This window comes from Numida meleagris, unplaced genomic scaffold (assembly GCF_002078875.1).
Source record: "Numida meleagris isolate 19003 breed g44 Domestic line unplaced genomic scaffold, NumMel1.0 unplaced_Scaffold272, whole genome shotgun sequence".
Lineage (NCBI taxonomy): Eukaryota > Metazoa > Chordata > Aves > Galliformes > Numididae > Numida > Numida meleagris.
The window spans coordinates 54,843-69,246 of NW_018364530.1; the positions used below are offsets into that span (position 1 = coordinate 54,843).

General features: G+C 42.5%; 1 long non-coding RNA gene across 1 annotated transcript in view; it reads left to right on the forward strand.

Moving 5' to 3' along the window:
* The window catches only part of LOC110391028, a 17,417-nt gene continuing 3,013 nt past the window's right edge, over positions 1-14,404 (forward strand). Inside the window, exons 1-2 of the long non-coding RNA XR_002433948.1 lie at positions 1-521; positions 1,331-1,494. This is a non-coding gene — a long non-coding RNA (uncharacterized LOC110391028). The remainder of the gene's footprint in view (positions 522-1,330; positions 1,495-14,404) is intronic.

The following is a 14,404-nucleotide window of genomic DNA, read 5'->3' on the forward strand; positions in this document are numbered from 1 at the left end:
CTTGCCTCTGGGCTTCAGGCAGGACACACCTAATAACAAACAGCTGGAAATATGATACCGTCATAAGAGGGCAGAGCAACACAATTTTTCATTCACCTTCCCATAAACTTCATGCAGGACAAAGAGTGAAGTCAAATTAGTGCCAAAACTTTCCTCATACATCATCTAAGTGCCCTGGAAGGCAAAGACTGGGCTTCAGACTAAGCAATTTTTTTGCAAAAGTAACTGCTTATTGCACTTGTACAAGCAATCAGACCACAGCATCGCTCTGTTCTCAGCCACTTCAGATCTCTGGGAACTGGGCTGCAGCCCAGAGCCATAGGCAGTGCTGTAAAGACTCAGAGCTAAAGGTTTCTGATATACGTACAACTGAAGAGGCAACACATGGAGGCAGACATGTCATCAGCATGAAATTGTAAGGAAACGCTGAGATCAGCTTGCAAGTCAGAAATGCTGGCACGTTACAGCTTAATGGTGACCAGTTTCTTTGGAGACAACATAGCAGAAGAAGGATTAATAATGTAAGTAATTATATAAGCTATGTAAGTCGCTCCAAAAGTAATGCCTTCTATTTATTTCCATGGAAACTATAGTGGATACAAAGAGCATAATTGCACTGCTTGGTAGAGAACAGCAACAAAATGTAGTGGAATATTATTGAGAAGGTTCATTGTTTACTGCCATACCACCAACATCTGCTTTTGAAGTTGTGGGCCAACATAATAAAATAGGAGGCATTACTTTCAGAGCAGCCCTCATCTGGTGTTTCTTGCTTGAAAGATGGTACTAAAACCTACCATTTGGGCACAAATGAACAAAGAATTAAATCAAATGTAGAATTTAAAGGTTTTTTTGTTTGTTTTGTTTTGGGGTTTTTTGTTTGGTTTTTGTTGTTGTTGTATTTTGTTTGCAAATGAGTGAAAAAGATCAAGTCAAAATTGAGGAAGTGAAGATGCTTTGGTACAGTACTTCTGGCAGTATCCCATAAGAGACCAAAAAAAGAGAAGGCAAACAAGCTAGTAGACAAGAAAGAAACTGTAAAAGAATGGGAGAAAAAAAAAATGCAGCTACATTGCAGTACCTAAGTTCTTATGCAAACTGTGCAAATGTATTTAAAAATGAATCTAGCACAGATAGATCTAATGACACACTGTGAGGCATAAAATGCCATATAGAAGTTAGGGCTCACAAAGAATGTGAAAAGCATGTGGGCAGGAGAGTTAAAAGCAATTTTATTAAGTATAGGAAAGAATCAAAGACAGAAAATGCAACAAATCAGTGATTTGAAGCTGTCAGAACATGGTGTTCACGGTGTCTGTTCTTGCACTAGGTACCACAGCAAGTTTCCTGATGACAAGCACGCTGAAGCCTTGGTTTGACATCTCATTCAAAACATTTGAACATGAAGACCTATTGTTTCCTTGCCAAAGTAAACAGCTTTTTTCCCTACCTGTAACACGCTGTCCTCAGACCTGCTCTTCCCCAGTAGAGCTGGTGAGTGCTATTTAGCTAACATTCATCTTTTATTTCTGTGCTGGATGTGAAATTCTGATTTAATTCTTGTTTCTGCAGTGCATGTTTACAAGTGGCTAAAATCACTTGTTCATCTCAGCCACTGTATTTCAGGGAGCAGGAGCAGAAGCTGCCTGAGGTTAGAGCCCAGGACAGTGACTGTCCTGGCTTAATGTAATTAACACTGCTATAGGTAAGGTGCGCTTGTCCTGCTATTGAGAAAGAAAAATCCAGATTACCTAGGGCACACGATAGATACTTTGGTATCTGCTGTGGTGTGCAAACAACTGCAAATATCACGTATTAAGATCAGTATCTTACTTTTTACCACAATAGCACAAATAATTTGTCAGTAGAGTCCAGTTCCTGACTGAATGAGAGTGGCACAGGTCAGCTCAGTGCTGTTTAGCTCCTGACAGAAGAAAGAAATAAAGAGATAGGTTGATACTTGCTGTGATCAGTTATACCCCAAAGCATGATATTTGATTACCCTTCTCTTAAAAGGCGTAACAGCAGATGTTATTAGTGGTCATAAAATTATTAAACCTGTATATTTGACTTTATGATCGCTCCTAAATCAAAAAGAAGACAAAAACATACTCAAGATTTCACAATAAATGATCACTTTTCATTTTTTAGTCCTATCAGGAGAAGGGGTGTACTATAATTGCAATCCAAGAATTATACTCCTGCTTGCATTTCTACAGAGAAGTGTAAAATTAAAACTCTCAGCATACAGGAGAATTTAGCTTTGTTGTACAAACAAGCAGGAGTTGAGCTGGAAGCTCTTGTTTGTGTCCTCCTAGCTGGACAGTGCTAAAACCAACAAAAGAAGTAAAACTGTTGATTCACAGAAAGCAAGCACAACAAAGCAATTTAAACATAACACAACCATAATGTTGGTGAATCCAGACAATAAAAAAAAAACATCAGTAAGGCCAATAAAGGTATAATAACAGTGTTTAAAAACATAAACTTTAGTCTTCCTTGTTACTTTGTGAGTCTGCACCATGGCATTGTTTTCAAATGATTACTCGCTAGTTCTAAAATCTGCGATTTTTTTCCTAAATATCATGATTCTAAGTGTTGCTGATTTTCCACTAGACACTGCAAGGCTTCAGATAATGCTAACAACGTATCAGTGGAATATGAGAAGGAATTGAGCTTTCTTGTTTCTTCCCCAGTTCATTCTTAATGTTGCTCCTCAAGAAACAGTACCTGTTCTTTCCTATGACTTGATTTTTGGAAACCTGAAAGGAAAAATACAAAAGGAGTAACCTTTCCATGTTCTTCTGGAACCATTTTCTTACATCTCCACTAATATAAATAATCTTGTAAGTGATATAAAATATTTCACAAAACATACGTTGACAGCATGTAGCACTCAAGATCCTCTGCCCAAACAAAATCCTGCCTTCCCTCCCTCTCCACATTTTGGTGAGTGCTCAGGCAGCCTCATCATTTGGATAATTAGAGGGTGCCAGATGGCTGTAAATATGCTCACAATCCTTTGCATCCAGTTCCTTCTATCTGGCACCCTTATTGCTCTACCCTGTAGCAAACACCTGGTCTGTTCTGATCTGAAGAATGCTCTCTTGATCTAAATTGTCACCTTTAGAGTTTTTTTCCTCTTTAAATGTTTAGTGCCAGAGAATGGTCCCCTACAATCATGTTAGTTAGTTAATAATGTGCCCCCTCCTGTACAAGGGCATCAGCTTCCTTGACACTGGAGCTCCTGTCATTGAGCATAGGATGACACAGATTGCCTGCAGGGAATCACGAGGGCAGAGCAGCTTCTTCCTGTTTTGAGAACAGAGATCTCCTGCTGCCCTTCGCATGGGGGTAAGTGGCACACAGGATGAGGTGATTCATCCCAAGTCACGCTCTGAGAAACTGCCAAAGTCAGCACTTGCACAACAGTTCTGGGTTAAATATGCTAGTCCCCCTTCTCCTCCTCCTCACTGAATCATAGAATCAGAACATCCCCACAAGGATAAGAAGACAAATTAAGTTTCACAAAATGTAATTTTTCTATTTTAAAAAAGTCAGGGTTACTGAATTGCACTTTTGCATTGGAAGGTAACCATGATCCTATTATTTCATATCTCAAAGCTTCCCAAGTCCTGGGGCTGAAGACCATAAAGTCATAGAATCACTAAGGTTGGAAAAGACCTCTATGATCATCTAGTCCAACCGTCCACCTACCACCAATATTGCCCACTAAACCGTGTCCCTAAGTACCACATCTGCACATTTGTTTAACGAGCTCTCTGTAGCTCGTAGCTTGTGCAAAAGAACATGGAGCTTGTTACAATGAACATAAAACACATGGTTGTAGGATCAGCTAGAAGACATGAGATATGACTTTCCATTTATTCTTGTAGAATTACAGAATCATGGAATCATTGAATTACAGAATGGCTTGGGTGAGAAAGGACCTCTTGCTGCTCCACAACTTCTCTTTGGCTTTGTGGCAGGTGGCCAGTGGACATCACAGGTCTCCCACTGGGACAGAAACCATTTGAGCATGTATGCATAGTCAGGATTGCCCCTCCCCAGCAGCAGAATCCTGCAGTTTCTCTTCTTAAACTTCATGTGGCTGGTGATTGCCCAGCTCTCTGATTTGTCTGGATATCTCTGCAAGGCATCTCCACTCTCAAAGAAGTCAACAGCTCCTCCCAATTTAGTATTGTCAGCAAACTTGCTCAAAACGCCTTCTAGCCCTACATCCAAGTCATTTATGAAAATATGAAAGAGAACTGGCCGTAACATGGAGTCCTGGGAAACTCGCTGGTGACCAGCCGCCAAGCTGATGTAGCCTCTTACTATAATTCTTTGGGCCTGACCCACCAGTCAATTGCTCACCTACTTAATTCTGGTTTTGTCTAGCTCTATGCTGGACACTGTCCGGAAGGATACTGTGAGAAACTGTTGAAAGTTTTACTGAAAAACAAAAAGATAACATCAACTGGCTTCCTTTGGTCAACAAGATGGGTGACCTTGGCAAAAAAGGAAATTCAGTTAGCTAAACAGGACCTTCCCCTTATGAACCCATGTTGTCTGTGACCAATGGACACATTGTCCTTCAGGTGTTTTGCAGTAATTCCCAAGCGTAAGTTCCTCCATCATTTTACCAGGCTCTGAAGTGATACTGACAGGCCTGTAATTACCAGGGTCTTCTTTCTCGCCCTTCTTGAAAATTAGAACACTTGCCAGCTTCCTGTCAACTGGGACCTCTCCAGATTCCCAGGAGCACTGAAAAATAATTGAAAGAGGTCTCGCAATGATATCAGCTAGCTCTCTGTGTATTCTGGGATGAATACCATCAAGCCCCATGGATTTATATGCATCCAGGTGGAGCAGCAAATCCTGCACAAGTTCAAGGTTGGCTGGGAGCTGACCATTACTTCAGTCACAGTCCTCCAACTCAGGGCACCTGAGGTGCCAGGGACCAAATGTTTCTGCTTTGTCAGTGTCCCTTTTTGTAAGATGACTATTCTCATTAAGCAATGAACCAGTGTTATCTCTGGTCCAACTTTTGTTGTTGGTGTATTTAAAAAACTCTTTTCATTGTCCCCCGGTTTCAACTCTGTCTGAGCTTTGACCACACAAATTTTCTTCCATCAAAGGCAAACAGCAAACCTGTAGTCTTCCTAAGTTCCCTGACCCAACAAGGAGCCCAACTCATCATTTTGACAGTTTGACTGGTCCTAGACTTGGGAACCCAAGACAGGTGCATGGACACAAACCTGATCCCATGCTGCTCCACACACTCCCACACAGAGCTCTTGTAGGCAGATATTAATTAAGGCTGAGCCAAAATGATATAATTTTTGTATGATGAGAGTTTCATATTACCATGACCAAACATCCTCTGTTTTTCTTATCCTCTGAATTCATGAATATTGCTCTTAAAATCAAACAGACTGTGCTTTTTAGGATTTTTTTGTTGTTGTTATGGAAATATTTCTAAACTGCTAAGAAGTAATGATGGAAAACTGTATAGAAAGCACTATGAAAGGGGAAGTCAGTCTTAAGGCATCTTAAAATATAGACACTGACATTTCCAAAACTAAAGAAAGAGGAATAAACAAGGTCACAAGCTGACTGAAAGTGAGAAAAGCTACACCAGCAAAAATTTTAGGTCACTACAAGGGTGAATGGATTGTCAGAGGAAAAGCACTGAGAGATGATGCGTGTATTTTTTTAGGTCTTTTAATGCATCCATTTGAGCTATCACCCATATTTCATTTAACAAGGCATTATCAGCTCTGTTACATGCAGCAGATGCTCTGTTTTGCTGAAGTGTGGGAGACTCCGGCCCATGGCACTCTAATCTGCTTGGTTCCACTTCCCGTGTGTGAGGGCATGTGGTTATTTTACTGAGTTCAGGTCTAACGCTTCAGGACTGAACTGATGAGTGGGAGACTGGGGTGCCCCAGCTTTGCTACATAATGCTGACAAGCATCCCCTAGAGCTACAGATCACTTTCTCCCACAATAAAAGGCAGTCTTTTCTACTTTTCTACTCATAGAAGTGTCAGTGTTTAATCACAGAATCATTTAGAATCATAGAATCATAGAATCATAGAATGGCCTGGGTTGAAAAGGACCTCAAAGATTATCGAGTTTCAACCCCTGCTGTGAACAGGGTTGTCCCTCACGAGATCAGGCTGCCCAGAGCCACATCCAGCCTTGCCTTGAACGCTGCCAGGGACGGGGCATCCACAACCTCCTTGGGCAACTTGTTCCAGTGCATCACCACCCTCTGAGTGAAAAACTTCCTCCTAATATCTAACCTAAATCTTCCATGTCTCTATTTAAAACCATTCCTCCTTGTCCTATTGCTATCCACCCTTGTAAACAATCATCAACTCCGTTGTCTATGTCATTGATAAAGATATTGAGGAGCACCAGTTCCAAGACCGACCCTTGGGGGACACCACTCGTGACCGGCCTCCACCCTGACATAGAACCATTAATCACAACCCTTTGGCTGCAACCAGCCAACCAATTCTTAATCCATCGAACAGTCCATGCTTCAAATCCATACCTCTCCAATTTAAAGAGAAGGATGTGGTGAGGGACCATGTCAAAGGCTTTGCAGAAGTCCAGGTAGATGACATCCATCGCCCTTCTCCTACCCACAGATCCCGTCACTCCATCATAGAAGGCCACCAGATTGGTCAGGCGGGATCTGCCCTTGGTGAGGCCATGCTGGCTGTCTTGGATCACATCTTTGTCTCGTATGTGCCTTAACGTAGCTTCTAGGAGGATCTGCCCCATGATCTTCCTGGGCACAGAGGTGAGGCTCACCAGCCTGTAGTTCCCCAGGTCATCCTTTCTCCCTTTCTTAAAAATGGGAGTAATGTTTCCCTTTCTCCAGTCACTGGGGACTTTACTGGACAGCCATGATTCTTCAAATATGATGGAGAGTGGCTCAGCAACCGCATCAGCCATCTCTCTCAGAACCCTAGGATGGATATCATCTGGCCCCGTGGACTTCCATACATTCCGTTTCATGAGGAGGTCTTGGACTTGTTCTGATGTTACAGTGGGATGGAATCCTCTCCTCTCACCCACACCTAGAGGTTCAGCATCCTGGCAGACGTGGGGAGCCTGACCACCAGTGAAGACCGAGGAAAGCACTTACTGAGTACCTCAGCTTTTTCCATGCCTGAGTAAGCCACTTCTCCATCCTCATTTATCAGAGGGGGAACACTATCATTGGCCTGTTTCCTCCTGCCTGTGTTCCTGTAGAAGGTACATACATTTAGGCTGGAAGAGACCTTCCTGATCATCCTCCAGCGATCAGCCTGACCTACCAATGAAATAAGTCATATGAGAATCCTAGATAAATACATCTTACTATACTGAAATTGTACTAGACATTATACTGGTTTGTCCACATTTCCCATTCTTTCCTGTTTTTCCAGCAGTACTGCAGTCTGGGGGCCCAGATGAGTGGATGGGTTCTTTGTTTCTGTGAAGCAGATTCCAGACAGCAAACATCAAAAAATCACCCACAAACAACAGGAGAGAACACTGTCTTTGACAAAAGGGATAGTAAGAAAATAAGACTTCCATAAGGAAAGTGCAAAGTGCAGAGTTACAGAGGCCAGCGAAACAAGAGGGACAGACCAGTAGTCACAGAGATGTGCCAGTAGAAGCAACAAAGACATCAGGAACCAAGGGAAGACAGAGGTGGCTGCTGTCTGTGCAAGGATCAATAAGCAGCCTGCATCTGATGACAGATCTATTAAAAAACAAATTTCTTAAAAAATCGGCCTTTCTATTACATAAGATGAGGGTGGATGCTGCTGCAAACCACTATACTGTTGCCCCACTAACAGTCAAATTTGTCTGTGATTTTGCTCCTGTTGAGTAGCTGGTAGGTTAACTCTTCATTAAAAGTGGGGAGGAAGCAGATGGCAGAGGGCAACTTAGCTTAGCTTTCTTGCACAAGGAGACAGATAAACTGATTTTTGTAATAATGCATTTGACATACAGAGGCCAAATGTTATTTTTATGAGCCTGTAAAATAAAGATGGGCTTCTTGTTTGTAGCACTTTACCATTTTGCTTTCCTTCCAGCAGATAAAACCTTACAAATTGACCTTGGGACCTATACATGCTCAGAATGCAAGTGACTGAGAGCAGGCATTCCAGCCATGTTTTTAGAAGAACCTTCGTGATTTTGAATGCCACCTCATGGTTTCTGAGAAGCATGACTCCCAGACTGGGCTGCAAAATAAGGTAGACAGCTCTGAGATTAAATATAGCAGCCCGTGGGCTGGAAGGAAAAGCAGAAGTGGGAGGCTGTTCTGCAGAAACCAGGAGACTTGCCTGTGTTGCAGCACAAACAGTGATGAGACCTGGCCCATGGGGCATCCCCAGGATTGTCCTTGGGTCAATGCAAAGCACAGAAAAATATTTTTTAAAAGAAATCTTATTTTGATAGCCTTGGTTAAGTCCTAGCTAAAATGATGAGTTCCCACTGTATCGGCATCCCCCCACGAGGACTCCCGAGGCAACTCTGTCCCATGGCTATTGCTCAGCGCACCCATCATTGCCATCACACTGGTTTTCTCCCAATGAATCATAGAATCATTAAGGTTGGAAAGGCCACTAAGGTCATCTTGTCCAACCATCAACCCATCATCCATACCCACTAAGCCATGACCCCAAGTGCCACATCTCCTCTGTTCTTGAACACCTCCAGGGACAGTCTCCCCATCACCTCCCTCAGCAGCCTGATCCAAAGCATCAGCACACTTTTGGAGAAGAAATTTTTCCTAATATACAACCTAAATCCAGCCCCCTTACTGGTTCTACTAGGCTGCTGATGTTGGCATGCACAGAGGGAGTAGAATTTAGAGAAGAAATGTTGAAGATAACACTTTTTAGGCTCTCCTTAGATGGAAAGAAACATCCTGCCACCCAACAGCCAAAGGCATCTTTCGGAATGCTAATTCCCTTCCAGGGCATTTGCGTTTTTGCTCTTTAGATAGCTATGCTATGTATTCGCTATGACTAAGTCCATCTGTTGCGAGTTAGTCCTTTAAATAATTATGTCCACATCTCTGCAGAGTAGATCCAATTAATGCCAGTCCTTTGCATATTGTTCAGTACCACACTGTAAAGCCACCAGTTCTTACAGCTCTGAACAATGCCCTCTGTCTGCCCATCATGAGTGTATGAACTCTTTAATTCAAACCACATAGTTCTGAAATGACTCTTTCTAGCAGCCTGTGGGGAAGGATTTCCAGAACTATGTGGCTCCTTTTGGAAGGAGCAGTACCCATTTATATGCATAACTCCCAAGGCACTGGTGTCACTGTGATCTGATCTCCAGCACTTTGAACTCCAGCTTGTCTGACCTTTCCCAAACATTCATGGAATTTATAAAAAGGAAAAGAAATGAAAAATAGAAAAATAAGATATAAAACCCACAAAACTCCTCTATTTTCTCTGACAAGGGAAATTCTGGAAAGAGTTGTTTCAAAAATTAAAAAAACAGCTCTCCTGGAGCTTGGTTTCATCCCAGTGGACCAGAAGCATTTCTTCAATGCTGATTTCTCTGTGCTGAGTGCTTGCTGCATAATTTGCTCCACGCACTCCATTTCCTGAAAACAAATGTGAAGGCAGGAGGCAGGCTCCCCAGCTCACCAATCCACCTCTTTCGGCAGTTTCCATTGGGCATTTCAGTGCCTCCCATTCCTGAATCACTCAGGAATTTATACATGTATATATGCCATTTCATGAGATGAGTGGAACCACTTTGTTTTCTGGTTTTAGGAAGGAGATGCACAAAACCGGGATTCTCACAGAATCCTAGGAAATAAGGGGAAAAAAAAAAAGAAGCTGAGAAGGGAAAGGGTAGAGAGTCTGCTCTGGAGGATCTAGGGGGAAATATGACGACATGGAGTCATAGAAAATCTCAGCATCTCCTGGAGTGCATTCCCAAAGGTGAAGGAAACTGGAAGGCAAAAGTGATCTCATGTGGGAAGACACAAATTAAGGTGGATGAGACCACACTGAGCCACCAAAGAGCTGTAATTCCTTGCTCAAAAGAGTCCATCTGTCACAGACACAGTGGCAAAGGCAGCAATTAGAACAAAAAAGCAGTATGTGACAAATGTGAATGAGGAAATGGAAGGAATTGAGAGCAGTTAATAGATTAATTTCATGAAGGGCACAGAATAGCAGGAAAAAAAGGCAAGACAGAAATTTCTGGCTGTCAGTTTTAAGGACAAAATAACGTGTTTTTGAAGCCATATTTAGAGAAAAGAAATCCTAATCATAGTCCAAGACTTTTACTAGATGGAGACACTAATGGTGTTCATTATTATGCAGAAAAAGCCAGAAATGTTTAATAAATACTTCTCTTCAGAATTTGCAAAGAATCAACAGTGGTATGCCAGAATCACATGGTGGTGATGCACTGTTTCCAGTTACAGATAGCAATAAGGAGGAAAAATTGTTTACAACAGCCAAGGCTTTCTTGTCTCTGTTCATCACAGAGATAAGAAGTGGTTCTGGTGCTGATTTGGTGTTGGGTGTAATCCTAAAACTTGATTCCACAGCTGCTGGATCTCTGGCTCTATGTGCTCACAGGAGGGCAGTCTTCAATGAGCCCTTCTCTGTCTATGTTTGTTAATGGCTCGTGGTTGTGTTCCCAGCACTGTTCACACAGGTCCCAAAGATAAAATGAGTTTTTTCCCTTTTTTCTTTTATTGTTATTATTATTTTAATCCTTTTTATAGACACGAATCTGTTCTTGTCAAGCTTTAATTTGAAAAATGGGTCGGAACATGTAAACTCAATAATTATTCTTGTGAATGTAGGTCATATTATTTTCCATTTTTTCCCCTCTCTCCTGAGACTTGGGACAGGATTTCAATACTCCAGCACTCCAAGGAGGAACTGTCTACAGATGGAAGCACGGAGCTTTTCTTTAGTAAGAGACCTATCAATAACAAAGCAGAAAGACATGAAAGATGCAAACAGTTTTCTTATAAAGTAATGTTGCTCAAAGCAGATTTGCAGAAATCAAAACCGTCTTCTCAGTACACTACAGTTTACAAAGCAGCCTAAGATTTTCAAGAAATTTACAGAAAATTGGAGTATTATGCTAAGTGAGTTCAGTGGAAGTGCATGCTGATCTGCTCCAATAACAAAATGCAGTATCCAAATCTCACTGATTTTATTCCCAGTGTATTCTGAATGTCTCCCAATATGGCTGGCAGCTGGAGTGCACCAGGGATTGCCTAGGGGGGAGGCAGCAGCTGGGGAGAGGCAAGGCAAGAGTGTGGCAAGAGACATGGAAAGGGAGGAGAGTGTGTGGTATGGAGGAGAGTGCTCACAGCATCCAGTTTGGGGTGTTGTGTTGGGTTGGGTTGGGTTGGGTTGGGTTGGATTGAGTTGTGCTGTTGTGTTGTGTCGTGTTGTATTTTAGGATTGGGTTGGGTTGGTGGGTTGTGTTGGGCTTTTTTGTTTGTTTTTCTTAAATCTTCAACCTCCTGGAGCAATATGGCTGAGGTTCCCCAGAAGCCAAGCCCACAGCAGGCAGAACTGACTGTTGGCTCTCACGGCTCTGCTGGAGGTTCCTCAGCCTGTGGGGTCTGCACCTTCCCTTGCAGCAAGGACAGGAGGTGGTGGTTTTTCTGGTTACAGCCTCTGCTTTTGTGTATGAGACCAACGTAGACAGATGACAGCTCTTTCTCCAGGTCTTCCCAGGCTATCTCAATGCAGGGAACACAGGCATCTGCTCAGCCTGCTTTTCAGATATCTCAGCTACCTTGGAACAATGTTCGAGTTTCTGAGGGCTTATTTTGAAGGCCTTTTTAAGGTTTCTCATCACAAAGCACCAGGCAGACTTCATACAGCAGGCAGCTGACTGGCAAAGCCTTGCTGCAGATACATTCATTCTGAGGTTGGCATTGCCCTGCAGATCATGTGTGCTGCAAAAATCCAAGCTGTGGCTGTTGCTCCTGCCTCAGAGCCACTTTGGGGCTGAACTCATGAATGGGGTTCACGAGGTTCTGGAGTGGGAAAAGCCACAATGGGGCACTGGGAGTGGAGATGTTCTTCGTGCACAGATTTCTCTGTCTAGCAAATATTTGTGCAGTATCTGGACTTCTCTGGAGAGAAAAAATTCTCTGTGGAGAGCTCCCTTTTCATCAGGCTCTGCACTGTGGCAGTAGGCCGTGCAGTCTAAGATAAAAAATACAGAACTGGGTTTGGATGGCAGGTGATATGTCATGATCTGGCCTTGTTTCCTGAGCAGAACATGTGGGTTTATAAATCAAGACTTTTCATTTAGTGTGGATGAGTGTGATTTGTAAATCTCTAATAGAATTTGTAGATCCACGGAAGGGTTAATCAAATGAGACTGAGATTTATAATTTAGGAGGAGGGTTGGCAAATCCATCAGTGGGGGTGGGAATCCTATAGGTCAACTCCTACAGCTGTTGAAGGTTTTTGTTCTCCATCTCATTTCTAAGAGTGATTTTTTTTTTTAAAACCAGTCTGTGAGAGCTGGGACACGCAGATGGCATTGCTGAAATGAAAACCAAGAAATAGGACTTTTCTTAGGCTTTAAGAGCAAGCCTAGAAAGACTGGAAATTGAGGAAGGGCTTAATGCAATTTGGTGTATTAAATATTTATTTTTCCAACTTGTTTTTCCTGTCTCAGCATGGGTCACCTGTTACCGTAAAAACACCCTGAGCGCTTGCTTCTTGCCAACCACCAGGTACTGCTGAGGAGGTCACAAGGGACAAGTGTTGGCTTTTGTTATCAACAGCTAGCGCTAGAGTGGTTTTATTGACACTGGTGAAGAGTAGTGTCCTTTTTCAGAATTATGCTAAGGCATGAAGTTCAGATTCAAGCCCCATATTCCATATTTATTGGAATGGGATTGAAGGGAAGGGAAAAGGCCTCTAGACTTCATCAAGTCCATCTGCCTTAAGTCTGCTGCAGGGATTATCTGAACACCTGGGCACATGGAGGGTTCTGGGTAACTCTGGATGCCTCTGGGACGTGAAACTTGTGCTCTGTGTGAGAGCAGACACTGGGATCTGCAAGCAGTAAAAGCAACAAAACATTGCCTTTTCATACTGCGGGGTGTTACTGGATATTTAAAGGATACGTAGGAGGGAGCTATGCAATGCTAAGAGCTGCACAACGTCCGTGCCTTGAGCTCATGATATAAAAGGTGCACCTGGTGGTTCTGTAGCAGTGTGTGCAATGAGCTGCGTGTTCCTGGAGCATCCCCATGGCCTCCCCTGGACCACTCCAGCAGCTCCATGCCATCTTCCTCTATTTAATACATTCCATTCATCAGCATGAAAAAGTGCTTGATATTAGTCCTGGAAACATCACTTAATTCTAGTTATGCAAAATCCATTAAGAAAGACTTCTTTTTATTTTTTAAATTTTCCTTTAATTTAAAAAAATTCTTTTCATCACAGCCTTAAAATCAATCAAAGTAAACAGAGCTGCAGCAGACTGGAACAATGTCCCAGAGTCTGTACATATGGAAGGTTCCTTTTACATAAAAATCAGTGCAGTTTTTTTCTGAAAGCAACAACCCATTCTGCTCCCCCCTCCCAAATCCCCTTTCCAAGAAGAGGAAAAGAGAAACTGAAATACAATTCAAAGAGGAAAAGAATAGATCAAGCAACAACAAAATCGGTATCATGTTTGTAAGAATTCCATTGAGCAGTTGCAGCAAAAAGTAGCACCTTCAAAGCCCCTTTGTACAATATATGTGGAAACCAAGGCTTTCCATGGAGTTAGAGACATGATATGGCATTTTGCTTACAGGTGGGAATTGGCTCCTTCATCTTTCTCTGTCTGGGCTTGCATACAGTCAAAGGAAAGAAATCAGTGCCTCCAGAAGGTGATTCATCCATCCCCTGCTAAGAATCTGAAATAGTTTAGGTCTATGGAGATACCAGTTCTGAGCAGGGAAATGACTAATGGCAGGGAAAATGAATCCTGTCCTGATCGCCCCTCCCCAATGGCATTTTCATTCCTAAACCACTGGTATGTTCTTGGGGAAGACAGGGATCCAATTCCTTAAATTCCCTTCTGGATTTTTGGAAAGGTATTTTGCTCTGACTATAGAGGAAGAACCCATATGATTCATTAGGCATGAAGATTCATTATGGCAAGGGCCAGATTTCCATTTGTTGTCCTCGTTTGCACAGTATTTGATCCCTTTGAGTACTGGATGCAGAAAAGTGGAAGAGAATGTTCCCTTCTCGTGCAGCAGGGTAGACATGAAGGTTTATCTTGGGTTGCTTTGCTACAGCCCACCAAGCTCTTCAGCAAGAGTCATAGCATCCTTCAGATGTTTGCACTGCTTTCAGACTAAACCAACCTTCTAG